This window comes from Galleria mellonella, unplaced genomic scaffold, assembly GCF_026898425.1.
Source record: "Galleria mellonella isolate WM207_F2 unplaced genomic scaffold, CSIRO_AGI_GalMel_v1 utg184, whole genome shotgun sequence".
NCBI lineage: Eukaryota > Metazoa > Arthropoda > Insecta > Lepidoptera > Pyralidae > Galleria > Galleria mellonella.
Genome location: NW_026442025.1, coordinates 4,080,966 through 4,095,347, shown reverse-complemented (window position 1 = coordinate 4,095,347; position 14,382 = coordinate 4,080,966). Strand labels below are relative to the sequence as shown.

Genomic DNA, 14,382 nt, shown 5'->3' with positions numbered 1-14,382 from the left:
GATACAATCTGCTTGCATACTTTCTACATAAACTGTGTCGAATATATAATCTAGGAATGTAAAATTTGTCATTGACTAATAATTGACATATCAAACATTTTCTATACACTAGCCTGCTACTAAATTGAGATTGACTGACTGCTAATGTATCTTCCGTCCTCTTTTTACTAATTATATTTGCATAAGAAGAAAGGAGGCAACCATATGATTTATAGTTTTATTTTATCATTCCTTCAATGTAATTTCTTGTTCTTCATCTCTTATAGAGGAATCTGTATGTTAGTGATTTGACATTTAAAAAAGGAACCAACATAATGACAACAGCCATTGGTAATTATCGCTCGAACTATTGACAATAGTGTTGAGCAATTATAATTTTAATTATTTTTAATATGTGTACACATATAGGATAAAAAAATCAGCAATGACTAGACTCTTTTCTGGAGTCCTGAACTAGAAATCTTAGTGCAAAGTGAAGAAGATGATCTAAGCAAAAAATCCATCGAAATTTCTCAAATTTAACACTATGCATATTAGAAAAAAACATGATAGAAGGCGAGTCCACTGATATTGTTTGCATGACGTCCTTACGACTTAAGCTTGATATTCGTTAAATATCTAAAATTATTCATACGTAAACATTAATAAATTTGTCTAGTTCTTTTGTATGAAAATTGTCACAATATTGTTAACATTGATGCTCCTTTCCACTTTGGGTTTGCTGCAAGAGAACTTTCAGAGTTAAGCACGCCTTTGTACATTATTCATCATATCGGCCTTTAACTGTCCACTGCATATAACAAAAGGGGGTGGCCCTTGGAGAGTAGTTGCCACGCTTGGCAGGCAGATTGGCAACCGCAGTCAGGCTTGAAACATGTTTGAAGAAGGACGCCGTTGCTCATCCCTCGCCCTTCCTTAGTCGCTTCTTACGACATCCACGGGAAAGGAAGAGGTGGCCTATTCTGTGCCGGGACCACACGGCCATTTTTTATGTATTATTATAGACAGATACTCTTGTTTATATATATATATATATGTATATATAGTTTATATAATATATTATGTATTATTAGTGTGTACAATAAAGTGTAAATTATAATGTAATATTTTCGATCGTTCATAACAGCTGGTCGTGGTTTTGGTGGCCACAACATTTCCATATTGTATGCGCCACATTGCCTTGCAATCATCCTGTGCAAAGACCGTAGCGATGAGAACAATATGATTGCTCGTTGTTTTTTACATTATACAATTTTTCACTAATTAAACTAATGTATAATTAATGAAACGCAACTAAAATAGACAGTTTACAAGTACAAAATATGGAAATAGAAAAAAAAAAAATTGACAAAAACATGAAGTTACAATCTTCGTCGTCATCATAATTATCATCGTATCAGCAGTCCAGTGGCCATTGCTGAACATAGGCCTCCCCAAAAAAGGGGACAGGGTTGCCAGTAGTTGCCACATTTGGCAGGTAGATTAGAAAATGCAGTTAGGTTTTGGTTATGTTTTGAAAGGGACGCTGCTGCCCATCCCTTTATCGTTATGTTCCCTTAGTCGCTTCCTACAGCCATGGGAAAGGAGGGAGTGGCCTATTATATTCTGGGATTATATGCCAAGAAGTTACAAATACATGTTACAATTATGAGTTGTATCTTGTGATTGGAACTTCTCATAATGTGAGTAAATAAATAATGGTAACTTTTATATTATCAAAATAACATTACAGCTGACAATCTGATAGGAAGTATTAACTGTCACATTACCATATCATCATTTCAGCCGTTAACTATTCATTGCTGAACATAGGTTTCCCCATTGGAGTGTTTTGTCACATACGACCAGAAGAATTCAAAATTTCCTTTGCATTCATAAAAACTAAAATCTTTACTCCGTCTCATGAATGTGTCGAGTAATGACGTACATTGTGATAGATTCACCAGAGGGAGACTTTGTACAAAAGTAGATTGCTTAGGTACCTCTGTCTCATTCGTGTTTCTACCGTGAAGCAGTAGTGTTTGCATGGCTGTGTTTCGGTTTGAAGGGTGGGATATGGCGTGAATTTACAGGGTACAGAGGAATAACACTCGAGTCCTCAGGATTGGCAACACATGGGGGGGTATCATGGGTGAAACAGTGTACTCTATTATGTCCATGGTACTGCTCATGTCTATAGGCGACGGTTCCATCAGGTGGGCCGTCGGTTTGTTTACCGTTCTAAGTTGTATATAAAAAAAAATCTAAAAATAAGGGAATATCATTTCAAATACGTAGTTAAAAACTGTCCGTTATTTATTCAATATTCCATTTTTGTTAGGCTCGGGCTACACTGTAGTAACATATGAGCGTGCGCGTGAGTCGATCATAATTTGAGTTCATTGACACGCACAGGGTACACAATAAAAAGGTGGCACTAACGACTCGTGAATAGAAATGCTCGTCTAACATAGTTCAGGAGTTGTTTTTTTTAGAAATGTATAATTTCGGTGCACGCAGTCGTGTGTTACTAAGCTATATTTCATTACTTCAAACTTAGGTATGTTAGGTATAACACGAATTGTTTCGTGTTTGTTTTGAACAGCATGCAATAGTATTTAATTGTTTGTAATTCTCTTTAAGTGGTTTGTATGATTTGCTCAAGTAGTTAGCTAACCATGGTTACCCATGCACTAATAGCAAGTAGCTAGTTAAAGGTACAGAGGGTTATCTGTCTTAGATATAAGTTCTGTTGCCTGTGATTTGATTGTGTTTAATATCTCGTAACACTAAACGGCAAAGCTCTATTATCTCCATATTTTAATAAAAAAACCAAATATATATGCAATTTTATGAAGACACTAAATCTCCTTATAGATATATATATATATATATATATATATATATATATATATATATATATATATATATATATATATATATATATATATATATATATATATATATAGTATACCATAATAGTGTTTATAGTATACTATATACGTCAGGTACAGAATACCTACCAAGGTACTTTTATTACCACAGAAAAAACGTTTTTTTATACATTTTACAACCTTGAGGCTACTGTATGGGTTTTTTTTTAATAAATTTTAATGGAATGGTAGCCCCGCCTGCGTTAACGGTATATGCTGGCGGAGCACCAGTGACGGATGATAAGTGAGAATGAAAGGCAGGTCAGTTAACCTAACGTGAGGAATACGCCTGGGATTCAGGACAACGATTTCCGGGGGGGAACACGTGGAAGTCGACCTGACAGGGTATATTACTGGCAATGGGACTAGTAATGCTAATAATCACACCTGCAATGCCGTAGGTGTTGTGGGTGACCATGGGCGGCGGTAGTCACTTACCATCAGGTGAGCCGCATGCTCGTTTGCCCCCTGTGTTGTAAAAAAAAAAAAAAAAAAAAAAAAAAAAATAGTAGCCCGCATTACTAACAAGATCTTCCCCCCTACTGTATGAGGTTGTACAAAAGCGTTCCTTCAGGGTCTGTTTTTGTTAATGAAATACTAACTCTGCCTGCGCTATCGGTATACATTGGCGGGGTACAAGCGAAGAATGATAGGTAATGATAAAATCAGACCAGTTAACCCTTCGTGACGTATTTACGACGGTTTCCAGGAAGAACTATGTAGTGGTTAACCTGACATTGTATATTGATAGCAATGGGACCATTACTCCCCATGTGATACTCTTATTGTTGTAAATGTTCATATGATATGGTAACCATTTAGAATGAGGGGAAAGGGATTGTTAGTAATGGAGACTGAGAATCCTATTGCTAGCAATATACCCAACCAGGTCGACCTCCTCGCGGTTCCCCCTATCATGGTTAATTCCTGATGAATTCATCACGATGGTCTAACTGGCCTGTTTTTATTCTCATCTATCACCCTTCACTGGTGCTCCGCCAGCGTATCCCGTTAGCGCAGGCGGGGTTACCATACCATTTTCATCCATCAAAAAAAAAATCGTTCGAGAATTCGATGTACTCATATTGTACGGTGATTTATTACTTTTGTAGTGTAAAAAAGAAAAAAAAAAACCAATCGAGAATTTATATGGTGGTCTTTTTTGTAAGTATGCGTAACATGACACCATTTCCCTAATAACTAATCTTAGATGGGCAATTACCATATTCATTAGAACACTTCATACAATGCATTTTAAACGCATTACGTACTGTTATACTATACTTAAGATCACAATGTTTGTTCTAAAGTCGGCTACCATATTGACTGGTTACTGTTCCAGTGTTTTTATAAGCTCTGCATGTGTGTATATTGCCTCACTTCAATTTTATTAGTGTAACTAGTGATCTTGATCCCCGTAATGTATTATAATTGCATAATGTAAGGGTTCAAATAATATTGGCGCGTGTACGTCATAATTCTACGGTCACTGACTAAAATAAACACTCATGTGTGAGTGAATGACGTGACACTTGTGTGTATACAGCTTTATGTATATCATTAGCGTTATTGAATACTAGTTGTGTCTCATGGTTTTGCACGCGCACACATTGATTAAGTAATATTTCTTTCTAGCAGCGTAACAGTTTTAGTAGGAATTCATTCAAGGTATTTTATATGATACACCTAATAGTACTAGTATGGGGGGAAAGGGATTGTTAATAATGGGGCATAAAAAATCCATTGCTAACAATAAATCCTATCAGGTTGACCTCCACGCAGTTACCCCTAAACCACTGTAGTTAATTCTTGTTGAATTCGCCACGACGGGCTAACTTGTTTTCATTTTCACTTATCATGTCCCACTGGTGTCTCGCCAGTTCATACCGATAGTACAGGTGGGGTAAATATTCTATTATTACCCATTAAACAAAACCTCTTAGTTTTAGATTGCATTTGTTATTAGATATCTATTATTCATTGAAACTTCTAAATTATACCATATAATAGTCTGACGTAATTGCAAGGAAAAAAAAAACATCAACAAATAAATAGATACAAAAATTGTTGCAAATTTTTGGACAATCTGAGTCAGTGTCTACGATTACTCAATTTGTACCGACCGGTCTATAAATGTCATCGACCTCTGAAAAGGTTTTGTTGCATTTTAAAAGTTTATATCGTTTTTTTCTTTTTGTTACAGGTAAATGTTTGCATTGTTCGAATACATTGTGAGAATGTGATTAATTTGGTGAGTAATACATTGGATGTGTGTATTTATTGTTCTACAACCAATATGTGAGATATCACAAGTATAGATATATAGATATATAGATACTCTTTATTGTTTCCTCCAAAAGATTACAATAGTAAACTTATTATAAATATAAACAATTACAAGAAATAATCAAGTATGTTATATATGACAACTTAATTATATACCGTTCTCATGTTTTAAATTTATTTTATTGTTTTTTTTTTTACAGTCTTTTAATGCTTCTATTCACAGTTGATTTGTAATAACATGTATATTTGAGATAACACCAAACTTCTCCATTTTGACCCTTCCGGTCAGATAACATTTTTTTTATGCAACTAAAAATGGCAAGCAAGTTGACGGCCCACCTGATGGAAAGTGGTAACTGTCACCTATACACAAGAACATAACAGAATATACTGTAGCATAGACATTACAGAATATACTGTATCGCCCATAATACCCATGCGTTGCCATTCCTAAGGACTCAGGTGTTATTTTTCTGTATCCTGTTAATTCACTACCATTCAAACCGAAACATAGCCATGTAAACGCAATTACTTTACGATAGAAAAATGAATGGGACAGAGGTGCCCAAGCAAATGACTTTTGTACAAAGTCTCCCTCTGGTATTGGTAACTGGTAACCTAAATGAAATTAATAATGCAATGATAATTTCATTGCAGCTAGTTTTAAAAATCAAATATAATGAAATTAAACCTTATCTTTTTTTCATTCGAAAATATAAATACATATATGGTTTTTCAATATACATATTTAAAATTAATTCTTGTAACAAATATTTCTCAAATAAAACTATCGTGGAAACAGTGGGACAGTAAGGACACAAACTATTTTTTTATATCCATCAATCAATATATCCGCGGTAATGCGGATGAAGTCGCGGACAAAACTCGTATTGCTACTATTACTCGTGTGAGGGGTCATCCTTTAGTGTCAAGAGTTTCTAGGCTACCTTCATTATAAATAAAGGTCTCTTACGTAACCGTGGCTTATTAGAAGAACGAAGCAAATAAAACGTTTTCTAATAATCCAAATATGAATTTTATTATTAATTTAGAGGTTTAGGCTAAGATTTGATTTTAGAATGCCAAAATGGAGAATTTTAATATGGGTGAAAATGGAATGGTAACCCCTCCTTCGTTATCGATGTATACGGATGGGGCATCAGTGAGGAACGATAGATGAGCGTTCACGAGTATGACGAATGAGCCAGTAATCATTGTGCTCAAGCATATTTTAGGGAATTCAACGACACGACCCATCACGCTGCATATAGATCTATACATTGATAATTTATGGAAAACAATGCCTCTAAAGGAATTCTACAGAGAGTACGTGTCACTGTTCCAATACTTTCAATAGATAACGAAGTCTGCCGCTCTGTTTCTAGCTCATTAGTTATGCTAATCGACCAATAGGGTTACTATTGTTTCCAACAGCGTTTATTTTTAGTCAACCGCTTTTCTCGAGTAGTTCATTCGAAAATTTAGGTTAATGGAACATTGAGCGTGACCAATTTTAGTTGCATTCCGTTAATCACAGTGGATTTCTTTTTTATTGATAATTTTTACCTACATTTGTTTCCCTTTTAACTTCTTGTTTCGGTCTTAGGATTTGTTTGAGGTTTTTTCAATCGACTATAGCATGGGGTTTAGCAAAAAGAGGTAAAAAGGTTTCTTCAGGATTGGCCCCTAGTATTACAGGTGTTCATAGGGTTACGGTAACTGCTTACCATCATATGGGCCGTATGCTTGTTTTTAACTTCAGTGGTATAAAAAAAATGTTTTATAATAATTAATTTTTCATTCGTTAAAAACTTTTAAGAACAGATCAGATCGCTGTGTGCTACTTGTATTTTTTTAGTACTATAAGAAAAATCATTAAAATTCGTTGGCATTCCCGAGATCTCAGGTGTTATTTCTCTATACGCTGTATATTCACTGCCATATCCCACCCTTCAAACCGAAATTCAGCCATGCAAACACAACTGCTTCATGGCAGAAACACGAATGGGACAGAGGTGCCCAAGCAAACGACTTAAATAAAATAAAAGAAATTATGTTAAAGACTAATTACTATTTGCTTGTATATATATTTTGTTTATAAAGGTCAAACACTTGATTACCATTTGTTTCGTTCACTATCTGGAACCCCAATATTATATTTTCGGTAACACCAAGAGCAGCGATTAGAGATGTGATTATTATGATTAATTTCCCCCCAATTGCTTTTTAGTTTTTTATTATTACAAACTAAAAAACTGAACAGCAATTGGGTACAAATAAATGCTAAATATTGAAATAAATTTTCATTCATTCATATTAAAAATATGTCAAGCTTCATCATCATCATCATGTCAGCCTTTAAGTATCCACTGCGGAACATAAGCCTCCCCGTCGGGGGTTTTACTAGTAGCTCCACTCTTGGCAGGCGGATTGGCAACCGCAGTCAGGGTTTGGAGATGTATTAAGGGGGACACTGCTGCTCTTCTGTCGTTCTCCCTTAGTCGCCTCTTACGACATCCACAGGAAAGGAAGGAGTGGCTTAATCTATGCTGGGACCACACGGCAATTAAGGTTACTATTATTAATACCTTAATTATCTTAGTAACAATTTATTGAATAGTATCTTTTTTTATATTATATTATATTTTAATTCAGACATTGTAATATTGGGCTTTGATTTATATATTCACTTTTTTTGGGGGGCAATAGTCCTAAAGTCGTGCGCGCAGTAATACATTATTTTCTTTCATATCGAATAGATCTTTGGCAACTAAATTTCCTTATTAGCGCCTGCCATGAAAGAGAAATGGTGTTCGTAACACTTTCCTTTGTGCGTTCTCGTATTTAAATGTTACGTGAACTCGATTATTGTTTGAAACCTAAGCAGCAGTAGCAATTATGGACGCCTACAGCTGTTTTATTCGATCTGTCTCATGATAAGACATTTTTTTGTGAATTTCTTCAAATAGTGAAACAAATTTGGACAGTTTATGTTATTGAGGTCGCGATATTTATTTCAACTATAGCAAAAAGATGTTTAGCTTTTAAGTAATTTAAAAAAGCAGGCAGTTTACTTGACATTACGATTGAATTATTTATTTTAAAAAAGTAGGAAGTTTTAAAATATTTTGTGTATTCCTTACACTATATTTTCACAAATTCTAAAACATTGTGTGTTTTTATTGTGTTTTTTTTTTATTATTTTGTATTTGTAAATTTTACTTTTTCATTTATATAAGCATTTCTGAAAAAGTTTTGGAAAATATTTACGTATAATATACATAATTTAAATGAGTAAAATTTTTACAAAAGTCTTTTACTTGAGTGCTTCTGTCTCATTCGTGTTTCTGTCGTGAAGCAACTGTGTTTGTATGACAGTATATCTATGGGATATGGGATATGGCGAAATTACAGGGTATAAAGGCATAATACCTTAGTCCTTAGAAGTGGCAACGCATGAATGGTATCATGGGGGGAACAATATACTTTGCTATGCCCTTGGTGTTGTTTATGTCTGTAGACAACGTTTACCACTTTCCATCAAGTGGGCCGTCAACTTATTTGCCATTTAAAGCTGAATACCAAAAAAAAAAAATGAAGAAATGAAATAAAAATAAAAGACAGAAGTGTATTTGTCTTTTATTTTTATTTCATTAAAAATATTATTCAACATAGTGTGAAAGACAAACGATTTAAATGGATAATAAATAAAAATATTTGCTTTCGTCTCGTTGTATTTGAAAATCATTATTTGAGCATGGTAATGAATGTAATGTACGTTATCGAACGAGACTCCTCTATAAATAAAACTAATATACCCTACTACGGTACTGTTGGCTGGAGCGTCGACTTTTTCGTTCGAACCTTTTTTGTGTCGAGTCTAATTCGAGATATAGACACGATTAACCCGTTACGTTTTGACTTTTTATTGTATCTACTATTATCGTAGCCAGAGTCGGACTTAGTGTATCTGATATCTCTGGGCAAGTGTTTGAACAGCCCTCGCCTCTCGCCCCTGACGATGAAAAAAATTTCATCCATTTTGATATTGTTCTTGTTATTTCGCCGCGTCTGATATCTAAAATTAGGTTTCTAAAAAAGATCATCACCTAATACGATTTTGCCCACACTGGGTATTTATTTATTTATTTAACTCTTTGTTGCATATAAAAATATACAATGACAAGTGAATAATTCAAGTGAAATACAGTAATATCAATATAGATTGATAAAACACATAAAGGTACAAAAGGCGGTCTTACCGCTAGGGCTATCTCTAACAGACAACCTTTGATTAAAGGAGAACAGATAGTATTATATTGCCCAGGTAGTGGGAACAAAATTATTAGTAATGAGGTCTTATAGTTCTATTACTAGCAATCAGATCAGTATTAGGTCGATCTCCACTAGAAACCACTATTCTTGTAGAATTCGTCATGATAGATTAACTGATCTGCATTCATAGATTGCCGTGTGGTCCCAGCATAGAGTGGGCCTTTCCTTCCTATTACGTGGGTGTCGTAAGAAGCGATTAAGAGTACTTAATGGTCGAGGGATGAGTAGCAGCGTCCCTCTTAAAACATCACCAAAGCCTAAATAAGGTTGCCAATCAACCTGCCAAGTATGAGAACTACTGGCAAAACTTCCCCAATATAAGGAGACTTATGTTCAGCAGTAGACACTTAATGGTTGGTATGATGATAATTCATGGGTGAGAAATCGATCATTATTAATTAGTACCTCGCCAACGTATATGGATTGGGGAACCGCGCTGTGTATCCCCATACGATTCCATTGTCACCCATTAAAAAAAAAATATCGTCCACGTTGGGTCCACTGAGTTTGATATTTACTTGTATATGTTGGATTTTCAAAAAGTGACATTACTCATTTTGATATTGACCACGCCGTGTCTCCGAACGTTGGGTTTCAAAGTGCCCTCGAGCGCCGCCTGACCGCGGTACCCCTAAGGCCGGCACTGTTCATAGGCACCCGTTTGATGGGAACTAGTCGGTTGTATTCTTGTGAGATTCGTTCGATATAGTATTAAGATTTTAATTGATTTATATTGATAGTGAAAAGAGATAAATAAATGCGTACCGAATTATGTCCAGTGGAGGATTCTATATCATGTACATATTACGTTATATTTTCATAAGCAGTTATTATTATAATTTAAAGGATAATAACGAAGGTGGTTAAATTAAACAATTATGATTAAAGCCAAGCGCCTACAAAGTTTAGGAAAGTGCGTAGTTCCACGTCAAAATCGGTCATTTTACAACAATAAGTTTCTCACGAATGAATAACAACAATATTTTAACAAGTTCATAAGTTTATTAAATATTTTAACATTCTTTTAATTAATACTTTATTCTTGTTGTTTTGATGGAACTTTGGATAAAGAGGTTTTTTTATGCTCTAATATATAATTAGTTTATATACTAGTTAACAAAAGTACATACATACATAGTATATTAGTATTTAGCATAATATTATACATGTTACAGTAATAATTAAGCTTAATAACTTATAAGCATAAGCTTCATCAAAAAATAGCTAAAACATTGTTATTCTGCTTAAAATATTGGTTGTTATTTTAATATTATAACGTTATTGTTAATTAACATAATTTTAATATTATATTGTATGAATAAATGTATTTGTTTTTTTGAATTAATTGAATGATTAATAACTTTAAAGATATTTGCATTTCTAAATTGTATTAAGGAACAAGCTGTATCTCGCGGCATCACTCGCTTGAATCAGTTTATAAAGTATTCTATGTGCAAAGTTGGCCGTGTGGTCCCGGCATAGAATAGGCCACTCCTTCCTTTCCTGTAAATGTCATAAGAGGCCACTAAAGGACCTTAATGGTGGAGAAATGGATCCAGCGTTCCTTTTAGAACATCACCACAGCCTAACTGCGGTTGCCAACCCGTCTGCTAAGCGTGACAACTATTGGTAAAACTCCTCTTATTGGAAAGGCTTTATGTTCAGTAATAGACAGTAAAAGACAGAAAATATGATGATGATGTGCAAAGTTAGGATATAATCTACTCCTATACAAAATTTCATTTAAATCCGTTTAGTAGTTTTGCGTGAAAGAGATACAAACATTCAACCACCTGTCCATCCATTCCTCGCAAAGTTACAAGCTTTCACATTTATTATATTAATAGAATCATTTATTAAAAATATTACAATATACATACCTATTTATATTAGTTTCACTTTTGACATTAATTCTTAATATCAAATATAAACTTTATTTAATTATTGCCAATAAACTTCTAATGCTTCAGCGGTTTACCTTTCGAATGCACACTTGAAGGTCCTGCAGGGTTAGACACTTAAATAAAGGTACTTAATCAACGTTCACTTATATCGTTTTTGGGTACTATCGTATCAAGCTGTTATTAAACGAATAACTTATTTTAAAATGTGGGTATGACACTACTGGAAAATGGTTCTTCGGTTGCCAACCCGCCTGCCAAGCGTGGCAACTACTGGCAAAACTTCCCTTATGGAAAAGGCTTATGTTCCGCAGTGGACAGTTAATGGCAACAATAATAATAATAAAAATAGGTTTTTTTTTATACAACTTAGAATGGCAAACAAGCTGACGACCCACCTGATGGAAAGTGGTAACCGTCGCCTATAGACATGAGCAGTACCATGGAAATAACAGAGTATACTGTTTCGTCCATGATATGAATGGCAACGCATGGGGGGCCATGCGTTGCCATTCCTGAGGATTCAGATGTTATTCCTCCGTACCCTGTAAATTCACGCCATATCCCACCCTTCAAACCGAAACACAACCATGCAAACACAACTGCTACACGGTAGAAACACGAATGGGACAGAGGTACCCAAGCAATCGACTTTTGTATAATTTCTCCCTCTGCTTTTAAACTCTCTTATTATCACTTAGTGATGTATACATATAGCGCAGGTGGGGTTAACATTCCATTCTCATTTATTAAAAAGAAATTAGGTTATTCAAGGCTAACTATGTATGTATCAGCCTATCTGTCTGTGTATCAAATGACATTATAAACTATTACGTCTATAATATTAGTAAAAGCAATATTGTAGTTAACATTTATTGCAGTTAACGTATTATACCAATTATCTGCTGTAATAACATAATTTATCTATTCAATTTAGTTATATTAACAAGCTGGACGGGTGAAGTTGCACAAGGGTTTCTTTTTGTAATTTTCATACGGAATCCTACAATTTATATTAATAAAAAAATAGTATGTCAGAAAGTAAGCCATTTTAATAAAAAAATGTAAAGTCGAATTATGAATTTTGTCTTGAAATAGTGAGGGAAGATAAAAAAAGTAAATTCCGGACGATTTTAAAAAAGGAATAGGTACTCGATTTACTAAACTCCTTTCTGAAATCGATTGAAATTATTTGAAAGGTACAGCCAAACTCTGTTCGCTTTATATGGTCACAGCTAACTAAATATGCCACCGCCACTGGCCAGGTATCTAGGTAACAATCGTGCACCACACGCCAGGCAGTTAGTAGCCAATCTATCATCAGTGCCCTACTATTTACCTGTTTGTATATCTAATGCAGTCCATTGAGGGAGGAGGGAGGAGGGAGGAGGATTGTTAGTAATGAGTTTTGACAGACCCGTTACTAGTATTTTTTTTAATGGATGACATTGGAATGGTAACCCAACCTGCGCTATCGGTATACACCAGTGGGACACCAGTGAAGGACCTACTTCAGGTCAGTTAGCCCATCGTGATAAATTCAACAAGAATTGTGCACGATGGTTTCCAGGGGGAACCACGTGGAGGTTGCATCGTAGGCATACTGCTAGCAATAGGGCTGTCAAACTCCATTGCTAACAATCCCTTTCCCTCCCATTACGCTACTAGTATTTTTTTTTATGGGTGAAAATAGAATGGTAACCCCACCTGCTCTAACGGGATACGCTGGCGGAGCACCGAGCACTACTAGTATCAGGTCAGTCAATCAATAAATCAGGTCTCCCATCTTCCTGGAAACCATCGTGGTTAATTCCTGGTACTTTCATCACGATGGACTAACAGGCCTGTTTCCATCCCATCTATATAGCTGAGGTGGGGTCCCTACTTCATTATCACCATAAACAAACTACCATTGTTATATTAGGTATATCAGAGAGCCTACCATGAAATGTATTCCGAAATTTCGGAGCCAAACGAAACAGAAATTTGATGTTAAAATTACATAATACATGCCGTTTGGAAGTATTAAAAATGTTAAAATATTGTTCCTTTTGACTTTTATGATAGGATGTATGACGAACGAAATGTTAAACCCCATTTATTGGTCCGATTTTGGTATAAAGAAAAACACGAAATTGAGTCCGAAATTTTGGAATTTCATTTCATGGTAGACCCGCAGGTATATAGGTTATAGTAGGTACTCGTACCAACTTTACTAATAGCTAATTTTACTAATAGCTAATATAAAATGTGATACTCTGTAATGTTTTGAATATTGACTGAATCACGCTTTAACATCTTAACTAAATTTGGTACGATTCGTACTATTATTTCACAGAACTTAACAACATAACCAATAATAATGAAATTTGGTACAACCACACTTTTAGTATAGTGAAGTATATGTTATATTTAAGGAATGGATAATATTTCATTTCGACCAATCAATATAATTATTCCGGACACGCAGGCAAAGTCGCGGGTAAAAACTAAGTAATTTATAATTACTGGCAATGTACCATGCATTCATTCGGGCGATCCCGTTATATTCACCATTTCCGTGGGAATTTCGGTTAATCCTTTCTTGATTATGCTTATATTTTAAAAAGGACAGCGTCTCGTTTATGAATTTATATTTTACTTAATTTCAATTTAAGTTGCTCTTTTGTTACTTGATATCTCAATCTTGAAACAAGTTTATATATATATATATATATATATATATATATATATATATATATATATATATATATATATATATATATATATGTCAAAATTAATTTAATAACTGCGACAATTTTGTATATAATAATTGATTTATTTTAGTTTCGAATCTTCAGAAAAAGTCATGTCTCCTAAAATTGCTTTTTTAAATAATTCCTTCTATATTTCGGAGACATTGACTTTTCTGAGAACTCGTTGTTAGAAGCACATTTGGAACGTCTACC

General features: G+C 34.4%; 1 protein-coding gene across 3 annotated transcripts in view; it reads left to right on the top strand.

The window, feature by feature from the left end:
- Positions 1-14,382, top strand: part of LOC113510233 (ras association domain-containing protein 10) — a 154,905-nt gene that overhangs the window by 40,325 nt on the left and 100,198 nt on the right. Inside the window, exon 2 of one of the 3 annotated variants that reach the window (XM_052893992.1) lies at positions 5,116-5,163. The exons of the other annotated variants lie outside the window; for them this stretch is intronic. The gene's annotated coding sequence lies outside the window, so the exon portion shown is untranslated. The remainder of the gene's footprint in view (positions 1-5,115; positions 5,164-14,382) is intronic. 3 annotated transcript variants of the gene reach the window in all.